This window comes from Colius striatus, chromosome 6 (genome assembly GCF_028858725.1).
Source record: "Colius striatus isolate bColStr4 chromosome 6, bColStr4.1.hap1, whole genome shotgun sequence".
In the NCBI taxonomy this organism is placed as follows: domain Eukaryota; kingdom Metazoa; phylum Chordata; class Aves; order Coliiformes; family Coliidae; genus Colius; species Colius striatus.
Window position 1 is genome coordinate 42071080 of NC_084764.1, and position 17182 is coordinate 42088261.

The window sequence follows — 17182 nt, forward strand, 5'->3', positions numbered from 1 at the left end:
ATAGCTCAAAGCTGAACCACAGATCCTAACCCTTCAGATTTCAAATCCAGGTCTTGACCAGTGTGCCAAGACTGTGAGTTGTATGAATCATACACGAGGCACAGTTTGAGAAACTAAGTGGGTGTTTTTAAGGTAATAAAGTTAGTGAGTAAGGGGTCCTTCAAACCATTTGAGAGCCAGAGGCTCATATTGGATAAATCCTGCCAAGAATGTGCCAGCTGGAAACACTTGCTTTGGACTATTTTGTAACTAAGCATCATATTCTTGTATGAGCTCAAGTAGTGAATTCTTTGATGCCAATCCACACATTGGAGACTAAGATAACTACCAAATATTAACATGGCCTCAGAAACAGTGTTCTGAAAGCTTCCAAGATCACAGCTATAGAAAGACAGTATCATATCTTTAGGACATAGAAAATTCAATAGTAACAGCCTTTTTCTGGCATTTGTCTTAAATGTGTTATCAGATGTTGACAATAATGAAGTCTCTATGTGTGGAGAGGATGAGTTACAGTCATATTTGCTTTAAACATTTGTGCCTTGGCTGCTTCTAAGAGCAAGGAACTGAATTAATTGACCCAAGTAGTTCCATGTTCCTTATTAGGTAACTCTCACTAATCTGTATATCATGAAGGAGCCATTTGTTTCAGGAGTGGTCTGCTGCAGGACACAACTATTCCCTGCCTAAACTTTTCCCTAGTTTGATATTTCTGGCTTGTTGGGGTTTTTTTTCATTATATCTGCATGTGTAGAAAGCCAGATTTTCTGTTCAAGGTGTTTGTTCTTGTTGCCTCTGCATTTGACTTGAAGCCTTCAACTTGTGTGGGCTGTTGATCAATGACCACGTAGCTTGGTATTTCTAAGAAGGAAAAATTGACTGATGTGTAGAAACCCACAGGACAGTGCACAGAATAGGTCATTGCATGTGTATGTGCCTACTGGCATGTGAGTTGAGCTTTCTCTACATATGCTAGTGCAAGGATTTGCAGACAGAAGGAATGCAGGAACCTTTGGGGTACAACTGTCCTATTTTCATCTTTTATTGCTACCAGTCTGGCTAAGACTTGAAGTCAGGAATGATTAATGAAAGTTATGAGTAGTGAAGCATACCCTTTCCTATGTTAAAGTTACTTCTACCATATCTTGTCAAAGCTGTATAATTTCTATCACCTCATCACCAGGCAAGACACAAACAGACCTCCCAAACTATGAGCTCAGCCCAGAAATCACATTCATTAAGGCTTCAAATTTTTTGCAGAGTACAGATATGGAACTTTCTAACTTCACTTATGCCTGTGTATGAAATCCCTACAATGCAGTCATGGTTCCAAAAGCTATCTCAGACAGATTTACAGAAGTTGGCACCTCTGCTATAATAAATTAATCACTGAGGATAACATCTTTATCAACTTTATACATCCTGGCTCTAAAACGGGACTGCTCTTTGTAAAATCAAAGTCTCAGAGAGCAATAGCAATGTTTTCACTGAGTTCTGCATGATCCAAGAGGACAAGAGTGATCAGAGAACCATCATAGAATCACAGAATGATGGGGGTTGGAAGGGACCTTTAAAGATCACTCAGTCCAACTCCCCTGCCCAAACAGCTCCCACCTAGATCAGGTCACACAGGAACGTGTCCAGGTGGGTTTTGAAGACCTCCAAGGAAGGAGCCTCCACACCCTCCCTGGGCAGCCTGTGCCAGGGCTCCCTCATTGAAACACTGAAAGAGCTTTTCCTTATGTTTAAATGGAACTTTTTGTGTTCCAGCTTCATCCCATCACCCCTTGTCCTGTTGCTGAATACCGTAGAAAAAAAATGTGTCCCAACCTCCTGACACCCACCATTTAGATATTTGTAACTATTAATGAGATCCCCCCTCAGTCTCCTCTTCTCCAGACTAAACAGCCCCAGGTCCCACAGCCTTTCCTCATAAGGAAGATGCTCCTGTCCCCTGATCATCTTGGTGTCCCTGCACTGGCCTCTCTCCAGCAGTTCCCTGTCCCTCTTGAGCTGAGGAGTCCAGAACTGGACACAGGACTCCAGATGAGGCCTCAGCAGGGCAGAGTAGAGGGGGAGAAGAACCTCCCTCGACCTGCTGCCCACACTCTTCTTGATGCATCCCAGGCTGCCATTGGCTTCTTGGCCACGAGGGCACATTGCTGGCTCATATTTAGTTTAGTATCAACTGGGATTCCCATCATAACCTCAGTACCATGTTTCAGTAATGGCAAAGTAAAGAAGAGCATTAATCTTTCCAGAGCACATGGCTTTCACCTCTTCCAGTCAAAACCATTAAGAATTCTGTATTTTATTAAACAGGTTTCTTCAGGGGAAAATGTTGTGCTGCTAATTAGGAATGAAATATCAGGGCAAAACAAGCAAGCTTAGCATAAGTTAAGGTTCACAAATTCTCACCTGCCTAGTAGGAAAGGTTAGTTAGACATGATAAGTCTGAAGACTGATTAGGTGTGTAATCATGGTGTTATGCTAATGGATTTGTTTGTTGTCATGTTATCAACAAAAGATTAAGCAAATCCCTAGGTGAAAGCTGGAGGTGAAACAATCTGCTGGAGGTTTTTGGGTAGCAAATCCATGTATTATCATCACTTCTTCATGGAGAAATTATTGCTGTACTGGGTGCTTTTCTCAGTTCTCACAGGTGGCAAAGCCACAGATGTGGTTGAGCAGTTTGGCTTACTGCTGCTACTGCTCCTTGGACTGACTTGGTTTAAGAAGACTGCTTATTTCAGCAGAGCTTGATTCACCAGATAAACCACTAAGCAGGGCAGCAGGGAACATCTTTTCACACAGAAAGGCATCTTTGGCTAAAAAAACAGCCTAGGGCTGTGTAAGTTTTTTCTTAATACTTCAAGCCTGAAACCTCTCACAAGTATGACCCACTAGTGCTGGACTTGATTAAACTATATGGCTGAGCACATTTTGAATGCACCATTTCCAGTCAGACATCTCTCTGCTGTGCTACAGGCTTGCTTTTACCATGCCAGCAGCCCTGCTTTTGCAGGTTGCTGTGCTCAAACCTGAGCCTCCTAAAACAGGGCATGTAAATGAGGTGGGTGGCCAGAGGGTCTGTGAGATGAATTGCCTCTGCCATATCAGCATGTGGCCAATAACTCAATCATGTCTGTGCAACAGTATGCTCTGGGCCAGGAGGAGGGAAAAAGGCAGTTTACATTCTGATGCAAATGACGTGCTCAGACTCTGTCTGCAGCATCATGCACATATCTTGCAAACATTGATGTCTTGTGCCTGTTCCATCCTGATACCATCCACTGGGATTCCTCAGGGGATTGGATTGAATTTCTGGTCAGGGCCTTTTATTTATCTTTTTTTTTTGCTTCTTCCTACACCTTTTTCTTGTTTAAATCTTTACCATTTGGATGTATGTTTTGCAGAATGCTTTCTGCACAGTTCTGGTTAAACACAGCTGGGCAGAGTATTGGTTATATCAGTCTGCAATGACATAAGTTGTTACGAAAGCAATGGGTTTGGGGTGTGGAGGGGGAGTTAGACAGTTACCACTATGGTTGCCCAAAAGAACTGAAGGAAGTTTTAGGCTTTTGGGCTGAGTAAACTCTCATAGATTTCTTGGAATCAATACAGTACCAAATTTTGCAAGAACTGAAACTACTCCTCTGTGCTTACAGTCTAGATGTCAAAACAACCTCCCACATGACAGCATCTAGGGCTAGTCATGGATACTTGGCAGAAAGAGTCATGTCACTGAAATCAAGTTTTCCTATAGAAATATTTTGCCATTCCATTCTGGGAAAATCCAAAATCCATTTGGATTTATTTTAACTTGGATTAATATGGATAACTTTAACATATTCTAGAACATTTTGGTTTTTTCTTAATAAATTTAAATCATAGAATCATAGAAGGGTAGGGGTTGGAAGGGACCTTTAGAGATCATCCAGTCCAACCCCCCTGTAGAAGCAGGTTCTCCTAGATCAGGTCATATAGGAACATGTCCAGGCGGGTCTTGAAGCCCTCCAAGGAAGGAGCCTCCACAACCCCTCTGGGCAGCCTGTGCCAGGGCTCCCTCACCTCAACAGTGAAATAGTTTTTTCTTATATTTAAGTGGAACTTTTTGTGTTCCAGCTCCATCCCATCACCCCTTGTCCTGTTGCTAGCTACTATAGAAAAAAAGGGATGTCCCAACCTCCTGACACCCACCCTTTAGATATTTATAAATGTTAATGAGATCCCCCCTCAGTCTCCTCTTCTCCAGACTAAACAGACCCAGGTCCCACAGCCTTTCTTCATAAGAAAGATGCTCCAGTCCCCTGATCATCCTGGTGGCCCTGCACTGGCCTCTCTCCAGCACTTCCCTGTCCCTCTTGAGCTGAGGAGCCCAGAACTGGACACAGGACTCCAGATGTCAAAGTGTTTTCTATTTTATATGGAAAAAACTGTCTTTAATCTATAGATATTTCCTAAAAGAAGAGAAACAATCACTTGGAAATGAAGCAAATATCATGATTACAGCTGGGCCCTGGCAGAATTCAAGCCAGTTGAATAATGAAGTAAGCATCTATGTATCATGGTACAAAAGAGAAACAGGTTCATAGAAAGAACACAAACATTGAAAGGATCATGAAGCTAATTATTTTACCTTAGTGAGATGTAAAAGTGCTCAATTTTTAATAAGTTATCTAGGGGCTTTGCTGAATAGGCAAACTAGTAACCTGATGGATATCTGCAAACTCTAAATAAAGTAACAACAACATACTGAAAGTATTAAAGAATCCACTGAAACTTGTTTATTATCCCTGAAGTAATAGTCTCAGCCATAGTATGTTTTATTTTTCCATCCAATTGACAGTAATAGCTTGAGTGACTCACAGTTTAATTCACCTTATATCAACCAAAAATGTTATTTAGCACAGAATTACCCACCCTGAACCTAGTTTCCAGCCTCTTTCCTGTTCACTTCTATATTCTTTTTATGAGGTTCTTGTCAGTCCAAACTGGCACACAATTTGGACTTGGTATGGGTAGCTTTTACTGGTTTTAATTTTACATCTGATATCAATTTTGACCCATGTAGGAATATCAGATCTGCAGTGACTGAACGATGAATCCTGGCTGCCAAATTTGTGAAAGGCAGACAGTGAAATTGCAAAGGTTGGCTCTGTCACCAGGACAAGAGAGTCCCAGACCTCTAGGGAAACTGTGAAAAATGGTGCCAAGTGCAATGTGGCTTTTAGTCATCATAATTGTGTATATAAAACCACCAGAACACCTGCTCAAGTGCTTGAGTTGCTGCTCAACTGACTAAAATACAGCAGCCAGGTCATAAAATATGTATTAGAAGAACTAGACAAAGTGTTAACTCATGGCATGGAGAGGGAGCAAGCCTCATCCTTGAGCAAATACAAGCAAATGCAAAACCTATAGATTGTCCCAAATCTGGCAGCATCGCTGTCGTAGGATAGAGAATGTCCAATCAAAGGGTGAGTTGGAGCAGGAGCTGAGCAGGACTCCTCTCTGAGGGCCTCTGCTAGGACCTGCACTGCTCTAAGGGCTTTCCTCAAACAGTGACATAGATCATTAATGGTCTGCATTGCATTTGGTGACTTGCTGTGAAAGGTGTCTTGATATTCTCATCTCCACCGTAAATAGTCTTGGAGGATGCATACGCCACTCTGCTGCAAAATGATAGCATCTGATCTTTCTGCCCAGTCACCATAGTTACCTTTTCATCTGAAGGAAGGAAATTGTGCTTCCCAGGGTTTTTTTGTGAGGTGGTGCTTTTTTCAAAGGAAACTCAATCAAGACTAAGCACTGATTCAGTTCTGAACTCAACCACATCTTTCCTCTGGCTCATTAACGGCCTGTGAGATCTTCCCAGGCTTTTCTTTCCCTGTACATTTAGTAACTGAAAGCTTTAACAGTTATTCATGTACAGAGGAGTCTTGATACGTTTTCACAATTTTCCACTAAGTGCTTTAAGTGCAGGAACACTTCTTCAGCAAGCAGCACCCTACCTTTTCCTGAGCAGCTAAATGGCTGGTTTACCAGAAAATGGCATCTTAATGTTCCCAGATTTACTGTAAGATCAGAATTTACAATATCCTTTTGCAGACAAAGCATTGGTCATGAACTTTTATTTATTACAAGCACTGGCTAGTACAGAAAATCTGAAAATATATTTAAAAATCCCCCAAAAACCCAAAATCAAACACATAAAATCCATTTAATTGTTTAGGTACTTTGGGTTTCTTACTTGCTGGGAGCATCAACTCTGGAAAAGCAAAAGGAATTCTTGGAAGAGGGGAGCTCTGCTCTGCTTTGGGGGCAGGTGGGAATACAAAGAAGGAGAAGGAATATGAAGAATTTAGTATAATTAGGAATGTTCATTATTCATGGCAATAAATGGTAATCTTCCTGCACAAATAGTTAGCATCCATTTAAAGGAAAGGAGTGGTTTAGCAGAAATGTAAATGAAAAACAAGTTAAAAAGTGACTCTTATCTATATGGACTCATATCTATATGGTTCTTGGAAAAAGCGTTGAGTCAGTAGGCCAGTCTCTGACATTGTCCTATGCCTGTTGCTTTGGCAAATCAAGTAGGGAAATTTCTGTTGCATCAGGAGTTTCTCAGGTGGCAGAAAGATGAAACCAGACTCACTCTCCTCATACCTGTGGCCTTGCTGGAAGAGGGAATGAGTCAATGCCAAAGCATCACATTTGGACTGGAATCCATAATCTTTGGAATCCAGCTGACATTACTTACAGTGGCCCTGAGACTTCTCTAATACATGTGGCTAACTCCCCCAACTCTTTATCACCTTTGTTTCACCCTTTTCTATGTTATGTCAGTAAACCAGTCCTAGGAAAAGGCATATTCTCAAAGGGGAAAAAAACACCCGTTTTCCATAAGGGAAAATAAATGGAAAGCATTTTGGTTTTCTACTCAGATAGAAGCATTTTGTTTCATGGCAGCACAACAAGCTTGGCCCAGGGGACCACAAGGATGGCATCACAAAACAACAGTGCATCCCCACCCTGTTCATGGCCAGCCATTTCCTTTCCAGGCAGGACTCAAAGGCAAAGCTGAGTATGAAGACAGCTCAGAGAAGTTTGAAAGTCTCTTGGGGAAATATCCTTTGATTCCTCAGCTTGCTATATATCAAGCATGGTATTTACTGGGTTTGGGTTATTTGACTTTTTTCTTGGGGCAGCAGGAAGTTGTCAGCAGAAACTTTAGACATCCTTCAATTTCCTTTGGTGACAAGAAATCTAAAACCAAAGAAGACAACATCCTCTTATTTTTTACTTCATTCTCATAGTTCCCTGTTCACCTAGTTATGCTTACAGGCTGTGTTGGGTTGAGGAGCTGGACAATGTTATGTTGCTCTGTAATAAAACTGTTCCCAGTATTTTAAGCCACCTTGATATGTCTTCCTTTCCCTATCCTTTTCAATTAGGTGGCAATTCCAACTGTCATCACCAGAGCTCAGGAGAGAAACCTCATCTTCCATTCGTTAGATCATTGTTGTTGCTATTCTAAGTCATTTACCAGCCTGGAGACAGATAATTTTTAGACTGGTGTAAGAATTTCCTACATACCAGTGTAGGGTCTTTCCTCCTAAGCCTTGTTTGATGGTCCTGTTCTTGGGATATATCTATGGCACTTGAAATCCATTCAGATTTTCTTAATATGTTAATATCTACCCTTTAAAATTCTGCTTGCCTCCTTTTTCTGAAGACAATATCCTCTAGCAGGAAAAGATTTCCCAGTAGGGATGATCAGATCCTGAACATGCATTTTTCATGCAAGCATTTACTGAAAACCTGCAAACCTTTGGTATAAGTCACTATCAGCTTTGAGCTCATCCATTTGTATCAAGGACACCGATAGCACACACCTAGATCATGTGCATGATTGTTCTGCCACATCCTCCCGATTTATGGTTGCAGGAAAGCCCAGTCCCTCTCTATGTAACTGAACAATACACTCACAGGTCAAAAGTTACGTACTTAAACCTTACACTCAGAATCCTAGGGAATACAAAGAATGACACAGTGCTTCTGTCATATATCATCTTGGGTTTTATGAACTCAAATCTAACACAATGGATAGCATCGTTGTAGAAGGTGAAACTGAGATTTTCAGACAGTTTATCTTTCTGTTAATAGTAAGACTAAGTAAAATCAAGATTAAGTAAAAACAAAAGAGAGAAATTAACCTTGTTTCACTAGAACATGATATGAATAGTGTGTGGTTTTACACCTTTACCTTTTTATTCACATGGTTATCTCACTTCATTGTACAAAGTTGCTGTGGTTTTTAACTGTGATGTTGATAACTATAATTTTCATATTAAAAGCTCTTCTCTGGCAAGTTACTTTCCATAATTTGACTGCAATATACTGGTTAATGGAAGGAGACATTTGGCCCTTCAGAAATGGAGTCTGATTTAGAAAGGAAAATAAATCCCAAATCTGTAGGCATTTTTCTGAGTGTCTTCCTTTGTCACAAATAAAGAACCACTTGAGGGATATTCATGTATATGCACATCCTTTTGCTCATCCACTTTATTATGCACAACAGAAATAACTGAGAAAAACACATTTTCTGTGACTCAAGTAGGTTCTTTTTTTTCTTGAATGTCTGTAGATGGACTGTATTGTGGCATTTTCATTTGCAGTATGCTAAGCAGAGTATACAGCCATGCTGAATGTGGAGCTGAATTCAAACTAGAGGTTTCCATCTGATATTATAATCAAAATTGCAACAAGGAAACAGTGGAGCATTTTGCCCTTGGAGACTATGCCACTTCAGTCTGTGAGGGCTTTCAAGATTCATTTGGACAGAGACCTGAGCAACCTGGTCTGATCTCAGAGTTGAATCTGCTCTAAGTGGAAGATGGGATTACAGTCCCTTCCAGATGGGATTAGCTACAGTCCTATAACACCAGATAGCTGAAAAGTGTTTCAAAGAAGGTGTGGAAACTGGTAAACAAAGGAGGTAGAGCTGGAAAATGACCTATATAGATGACTGTTTAAACACTATTTTAAGTAGAAAGTGATTCAATACATCATGACAAACAGGTGGCACTAATCCCCAAGGGTGCCACTTATTGCTTACAGTTGGCTAAAAGGCTGTTTGTAGAAATGTATTTTCTAAATAGGAGGAAAATTCAAGGTGGGGATGAGGAAGAAATCAGGGTATGATTCCATAAATACTTGGAATGGGAAACACGGATCTTCCCGACAGAAGAACATAAAGTCCTAAACTCTAAGTGCTAATCGTTACAGGATTATTCAGATCATTTCCATGGTTATTAAACCTACTTCTTTATTCTCTGAGATAATTTCATCAAACTATTAGGGTGGTAGACATACACAAAACTGCATCTGCCATTACCCTAAGCGACACCATTGTTTATTTTTCAGCTACAAAAGTGGTAAAGAAACTGTACAAGTATTCCTTAACGTAATTTACTATCCTACCACCATCTGCTACATTTGGCACTGAATGTGTAGCTGAAATCCCTTTTATAAGTGTGCCCTGAACCAGGAAGCTGATTCAGACCAGAACCAATTAGCGTTCCCAGCCTTTCTCAAAGCACACAGAAGCAGAGGCGCACACATTAATTGTGCTCGCCTTTTACAAGTGGTTGTGTTCCGTGAGCATGAATGTGTTGAGGAATCTGCTTTAGCATTCAGCACCTCTGTTTGATTCTGTAAATCACCAATGGCAGCAATGAGAGACAGGAACACAGTGAATGGAGACACACAAGGACTGCACAGCTTCTCACTTGTGACCTGTGGCTGGGGATGGAGCAGCAGCTCCACGGCAATACAAATCCCTGTGTCGTACACATATGTTGCCTATCACTGCAACTGAATGTGAGCCAGACCTTGAGTGAACACTAAAGAGTTCATTTAGGATTCAAGGCTGGATCTCCAGCTGCTGGAAATCAATGTGGTTCTTGTGTATCCTACGGCTCTGCAGCCTCCACCTCAGCAATCCCCTCTTGGATGGTGGGGTCTTGCCCATTTCTGTTCTACTCTGGGGAGCACCCAGCAGCCATGTCCAGCTGATGGCACCTGGCATTTTACAAAATCTCTGAAATGTGTTTTTGGCAAGTAGTTCAAAAGTAACCTAAAGTGAAAGGAATACAAATGGGCAGCCACAAACTTCCTCCAGCTCCAGTAGGCTGAGTGGTTTGTGAAGGGAGCCCCAGGCTTGGATGTGGCCATTGGACAGAGAATATCTCTTGCTTTCTTGGAGAGATGTTGGGAAATTTGTCCTGAGGCTGTGGAGTCAAAGCAGATCTGCAGCATTCAGGATGTGATTCCAAGAAACCTTCTGCAGTAGAAAATTGTAAGTCATAGAATCATAGAATGGTAGGGTTGGAAGGGACCTTTAGAGATCATCTAGTCCAACCCCCCCTGCATCCTCCAAACAGACCCCTTTTCTTGAGATGACTGAGCATGTACAGGAGCTCACAGATAACATAGAGACTAAGAAAAACAGTGGCAGCATCATTTTTTTTGTTGTTGTCTATATGACAGATGTATAGGGTTGGGATTTTTTCAGTTCTGCCATACATGGCTTATTACCAGTGTAAAAGCTTTAGAGTTCTGCCAATTGACTAACTAAACCTGGGAACTACATCACTTCATTAGAGGTGAATATCTGGCATTGAGAAAAGAAACAAGGAACCTGAGGGGATAGTATCATTGGAAAGATGATGAAACGAACATTCACATCTCCCCATCTGCTGATGTTAAAGGAGCAATAGTCTCTGAAAACATGAGAGTCCAAAACAGTATTAATAAAGAAAAGCCATATCTAGGAAGCACTGCTTAGGAAGATGCAATGGCAACAGAGGAAAGCTTCAACAGACCAAGTGATTAAAGAGAGAATAGCCATAGTGAAGTAAATACTGCACAGTGGGTTTTCAGGAAGGAGGGAGGGATGTCATGCATATGAGGGATTATGATCTGGATAAAAAAACCACTACAAAACCGCTATACAAATGCTTGAAAAAGCTTTATGCAAAGTATAGTTATCAATAGCCTGCTGTCGAGCTGGAAGGTCACTTCATGCCAGCCCCATAGGAACCTGCCTTCTGTCCTTTGCTGTTCAATATTTTTATAAATGACTTGGATCATGGAATGGAGAGTGCACATACAAAATTTGTGGATGATGTCTTACTGGAAATCTCATGAGAGTTTTTGAAGACAGGATTAGACCTCAAAACGTTCACAATAAATTGGATAAATGACTTGAAATCGATAAAATTAAATTCAATACGGATGCTGTGTTTAGGAAGGAAGATTAGAAAATGGAGCACATCTGACTAGAGCATGGGATAGCAGTAAAGGACCTGAAGGTTTTAATGGATGAAAAAAATGAAAATTAGCAGCAAAGTGGAGATCCTGAAAGATAAATAGATGTCCATTTTTACTCAGCACTGGTGGCATCTCATCAGCCCAGTCGAAGTGCTGCATGTAAATAACACCACAGAAAAATGACAAGGGATAGAAGTCAGTTGCTTTCCATATTGCCAAGAGACTGGACTAAGAGAAAAGGATTGTCTGCAAGAATGAAGTCTTAAATGAGATGGCAGCCAAGTAACTTCTGAAAGGGAGCTAAGGATCTCTGTAACATAGGATAGGGTAGTCAAGAGAAGGAATCCTCAAAACTGTAGCTGTTAAAGGAAAGGAAAAGTTGTTGGGACCGGGACAAAAGGTAGTTGCATTTAACTATTTGATTCTAATATAAATGTTGTTATTAGTCTTTCACTGGTGATTTTGGCCCTGCAGGTTTAAAAGTAGCATCTCCACACTTCTCAGGCTTTTATGTTGTTTCACATTGGTGGAATATAGAGTAGTATGGAATATAGAACAGTATGTGGGCAGGGAAAAGCCAGGACCTCACTGACTTCAGCTCATCTTTGTGCAATAAGCAGAGCCTCTGCCTGTAGTTGCACTTGCAAGTGTCCTTGTGCTTTGCTCATCAACTTACAAAGATGAGATGGAGATTTCTGTAGGTTCAGATTACCATAGAACACTAGTATCAGTATGGATTCGTTTTTCATCATGCTTCACCATCTTTGCTGAACTGCTGTGGAAAGCTCTCTTAGCTCTTTGGGATTAATGAGACCCAGACATTTTATCTGACCTCATTATCCTCCTATTCTCCATCTAGCAGCCTTCTTTGGTCACTCTTTTATTTGGCTGCATCACATCTATTGTAATAAATGAGATGTCCTGAATAGGCAACCATCAATTTAAGCACTATTGGCTTTTAGAATATGCAAGTGTTTTGTATGTTTATGGTGTGTGGATAAACACTGATAGCCATCCCATTGTTCTGTTGTTTGGGGAGATCATTTATCATTGAGAATTGTTATCTCATGAATTAAAGAAGTGAATGCAATTTGACAAATATATTTATCTGTTTAGGTCATCAGATTTTTACCTATAGTAACTTGAATTGAAAAGGTTACTGCTCCTATTTGTTTTACTGCAATCAGGACCTAAGATTTATGTTGATAGTCATCTGAATGTCAAAGAGATTTGGAAGAAAATGTAGCTCAAATTTTAATAATGTGTTCCATACCTTGACATAATTTTGTCTAGGTTTTCAACTTACCCTTAGTATGTTGCATCTTTAAACTTGGTCTTCAAGAGCAGTGGGAACCGAGACATCAGGGTCTATTTTAATTCAGACAGTAGCATCAATAGTAATGGATACACTAAGGCCAGAAGTCAGGACTGGTGATAAGGGTCAGAAGGACAGGAATATAACATAATTGCTTTCATTATATGTGCTCCAACCTATAGAGTCCTGAGTTCTTCCTTCAATACACTATATAAACTTGGCTCCCACCTTAGCTCAGCAGGAACACAGGGCAGCAATCCTTCACTTGGACTTTACCCTGAATTACCTTGTCATCCACATCAGCATCTGCTTAATTACAACCCTGAATTTCAAAAAGCCTCTCATCTAAAGGGCAGAGTTAAGAGAGAGTTACAGGAATATGAAGGAAAAAGTATGCCAGTGTTATTTGTCATATTTATAATCCATCCACTTCTTTCCCCTCAGTGCAAGTATCATAGAGGAAAAATACAAATGTGCACATGCAGAGAACAGAATTGTCATTTCAATATCCAGCCTAGCTGCACCTTTTTGTTTTTTAAGGGAAGAGAAAAATGGCACTGCTTTAGAAGCCAGCACAAAGAAAGGAGATTGCAAAGACTTATTGCCTCAATTAACTTATGACAGCAAACTTTATTATAAGTATGTTATTCCTTCAAAGGAGAGAGAGAAAAATATTTCCTCCCCTAAAGAAAAGTAAGAATACTTACTTTGAAAAATATTGTGCAAAAAAAGAGAGATGTTTGAGGGACTGCCACTGCATAAAGTGTAACCTTATGTCTTTTATTTGCATGACGCTGGTGGTAAGCTTTCTTTGATTTTGACAGTAAGCAAATTAGGCCAAAGGGAGGAGTTTTGCAAAATGCTACCCGAAGAATTGTTCTGTTTGCTAACTTTCACATATATGGAAACATTGCTGAAGGTAGCTCAGTTCAAGACAAATGAAATACTTTGCCATGATGTTGGGCAATACCTACAAAGCTAGGCAGTTTGCAGGAGAAGTATCTCCACACAAGATACAGAGCTGATTGCACACTGTGAGTTTGGGAGATTAACTATTGAAGCCTATAGAGGTGTGCAAGTGAACGGGAACAAAAGCTTAATACAAATTGTAATGGAAAGGCAGATTGAGTTCTCTGGTGCTGCTAGATTGAGAAATGTCACTGCTCCTAGTAAAAGCATTCCTACAAAAAGCTTTCAGTGGCACTTTTTCTAACATCTAAATGCATCTCTATAACCAAAACCAATTACAAAATCAAGTTGGAGAAGAAAAACAGACACGGCCACATGTGACATGTTTTACAGACTGGGTGTATTTTTGTCACTGATGCCTCAAGTGAAGAGATAGATCTTCTTATCCCCAAAGATAAGATAACAGGGAAAGAAGAATCTGATGAGAGAGGAATACTAGGAAGCAACAATGCTCCCAGGACAAAAAACTATGTTTAGATATTTGCTTTATGTGTACAGTAATTAAAAAAGAGAGTTTACTTGTTTCAGAATTCAGAGAGTGCCATTAAGATGTAATGTGGTTCAAGTCCACTTTAATGTCCCCTTAAAGAGGGGAAAAAAGTTTTTCTTCTACTTGAAGAAAGTCTGCCTCAGAGATGAGAAACGTTCAGTTCAAATTCAGTGTCCAAGCTTTTTAAGAGTCTGATATATAAATCAAGCTTCAAGCATCTCTCTCAAGTACCTGAAATAACTCTCTTGCTTAAACTTAGGTCTGTTGCAAACCTCCTGGGGGAGGAAAGATTTAACATGCAATTGCCCAGGAGTCTGAGCAGCATCTGGAGGTCTCCATTCTCCTTGGCCTCACCAGGGCTGCCAAGTCACCTGGTTATCTAGCTAGATTTGTGCTTACCATACATAATTCATACAACAGGCATCATTCCTTTTCCATTCTGTAAGGCATACCATATTGCTGACACTTTATTATCAAATGTGATTCTCCAAACTGTATTTTTTTTTGGTTAGATGATTGCTTACTGTATTCCAATTACCATCAAATTCACAGTCCCCTTACTACATTTCCACACTTGCAAGTTACTGAATGATTGAAGTTACTGTGCTTCATTTAATTCAGAATTATTTTATGATCCAATTGAATGTTTTAATGATATTATGAAGCCTTTGTGACGATCCAAATGGCTGGTCACAGAATGGATTAAACAAGACCATGCTCAGTCTGTAAAGAAAATAATTGTTTAAGGAATGGGCTTAAACACACAGTGATGCACATCGAAAACTGGAGTGAATGGATGGAGTTACCATGTTACTTTCAGTAGGATGATGCTGTTTTACATCTGTAAAGGAATCTCAGCAAAACAACTTAATAAATATAATCAGTGGCAATGCATGTGAATGAGGGAAGGGACAATTTATCCAGTGTTGCTAGATCCCTTGTGATAAGGACTGATTTAGAAGTTTCTAAACTCTGAGGAGAAGGGGAAGGTCAGCTTCTCATCAGGTGCAAATCAGCACAGCTCTGTTAAAGCCAAAATAGCTGCACCAGCTGAAAACCTGGCCAGTTATGGTAAGTAAGTTTGATAGTTCAAATGTTCTTTGTCTTGAAGTGAGGTTCATGGCCACTTTGTGATATAAAGTCTAAATTGAAGTTTGCTCAGCTGCACACTATAAATCTCACGCAATGACAGTGTTGTTGAGCTGCACTATTGTCTTTTACTGCATACATCAGGCAAAGGATTACTGTAAGTAATTTGTTTTGGAAGCCTGGCAACCCTAATGGGGCATGCCTGATAGTGTTCAAAGGTTCTGATTAGGCACAGTCCACAGAGATGTTCTTTTAACTTGAATCTCCAAAGAAAGAGACTTAATTTTTAACAAATCGCTTTCTTCACAGCTTCATCAATTTGGTTTCTTTGAAACTCAGTAGTAAGATGTATCAAAGGAACAGATTGTTTGCCTAAAGCCTATCAAAAAATGCATTTTGCCCGAACTGAATATACCTCATCTATTTTCACAACTCATTTAGAAATGATCCTGTAAGGACTATTATTCCTATAATGGTTTGTGAAGCTGCAGCCCTAAGAAGCCAGCAAGGTGCCTCTGTGCAGCTGAGATGATATGAGCACGTTCTTGCTGGCTCTTCCAGAAGTCCTAGGGGGGAGGAGGGCTTTGGCTCTTGACGCTGTGCTGGAGAGGTGAGCCCAGGCTGCTCCCTGCTGGCTAGCAGACTGTGGGAGCCAGCCTTCTCAAGATGATAGGCTTTTCCCTGATGCCATTGACTTTCTGTCAGCTATGTAGTCACTTACTCTCCCCCACCTCCCCACCATCCACCCCACTCCCCACCTCACATAATAATCCAGAAAATCACAGGTACCTAGCATTCACCTGAACAAAAAGAAGCATTGAGATGGCCTCTTGTCTGGTTTCACAGCATGGAAAAGCATTAGACAACATTAACTGTATCAGATCGAAATAAGGTGAACCTTTCTGTTGTCAAATCTGTCATTAATCTCCCCAATACTTCCAGCTCACAGAGAGCCAAATAAGAGCAGACAGCAGTTGGAAATAGCTTTAAAAGGATATTATCTCATTGATTTGTGAAAGAGAGAGCTATTTTAGAAAAAATATTGTTCTCTCAGTGCTCCCAGTCTCCACCTTTATTGTTTATTCATTTGGCTGCTTCACAGGGGAATGCAAATCACAGAAATGTAGGAGCTGTACAGTGGTGTGCTACACGAGGGAGTCAGGGCTTCATATCTTCTTAACCAAGCTTCTGAGGCAGAGAGCCTTCTGTGCTGAGGATCTTGAGAAGAAAGAGGAACATAAAGCAGGATTATAATATCCCCTTTTCACAGACAGGTAGAAATTCATCTGATTACCTAGGACTGGTGTTTGAAGCACTGCTGTCAGTTTGTGAGAGAATCTGGCAGAATAATGTATTGATATTTGTAAAGTGAGTCTCTAAACATTGGGCTTGAATTAAAACCTGTAGTCTTAAGTGTCTTAAACATTCCTTGATAAACATAATGAACCAGTATTGTTAGGACAGGGCCAAGAGAAGGCATTTGCAAGTTGGGAAATGAGTCATCTAGAAGCTACTTGTGGAATCATTAATCTAGAGACTCTGGGATTCCTCCCTCTCAGCATCAGCTGGGTCAACATGAAACTTCTGGCTAATGGAAGGAGATTCAGAGAATCTTAAGGGTTGAAAGGGATCTTGAAAGATCATCCAGTGCAACCCCCCTGGCAGAGCAGGACCACCTAGAGTAGACTGGCACCATAATATGCATTTCCTCCTCTGAGTGCAGGTTATTGAGACAGATTCAACAAATCATCCTCTTGAGGAAGATCAGCCTAGGTGAGGCAAGTTGCTCCCCAAATGCAGGCTTCAATGGCAGTCCTTCAACACATGCAGTTCACAGGGATGCATACTTCACAGTGTAAAGAGGATTCAATATTCTCTCAGTCTCCAAGCTATTAACTTCCATCTGTTAGTTCAGCTTATATAATAACTGAGCAAGTTCCAGAAAACAGGTTTTACCTGCAATAGCCCTTGGCTATTAAGTC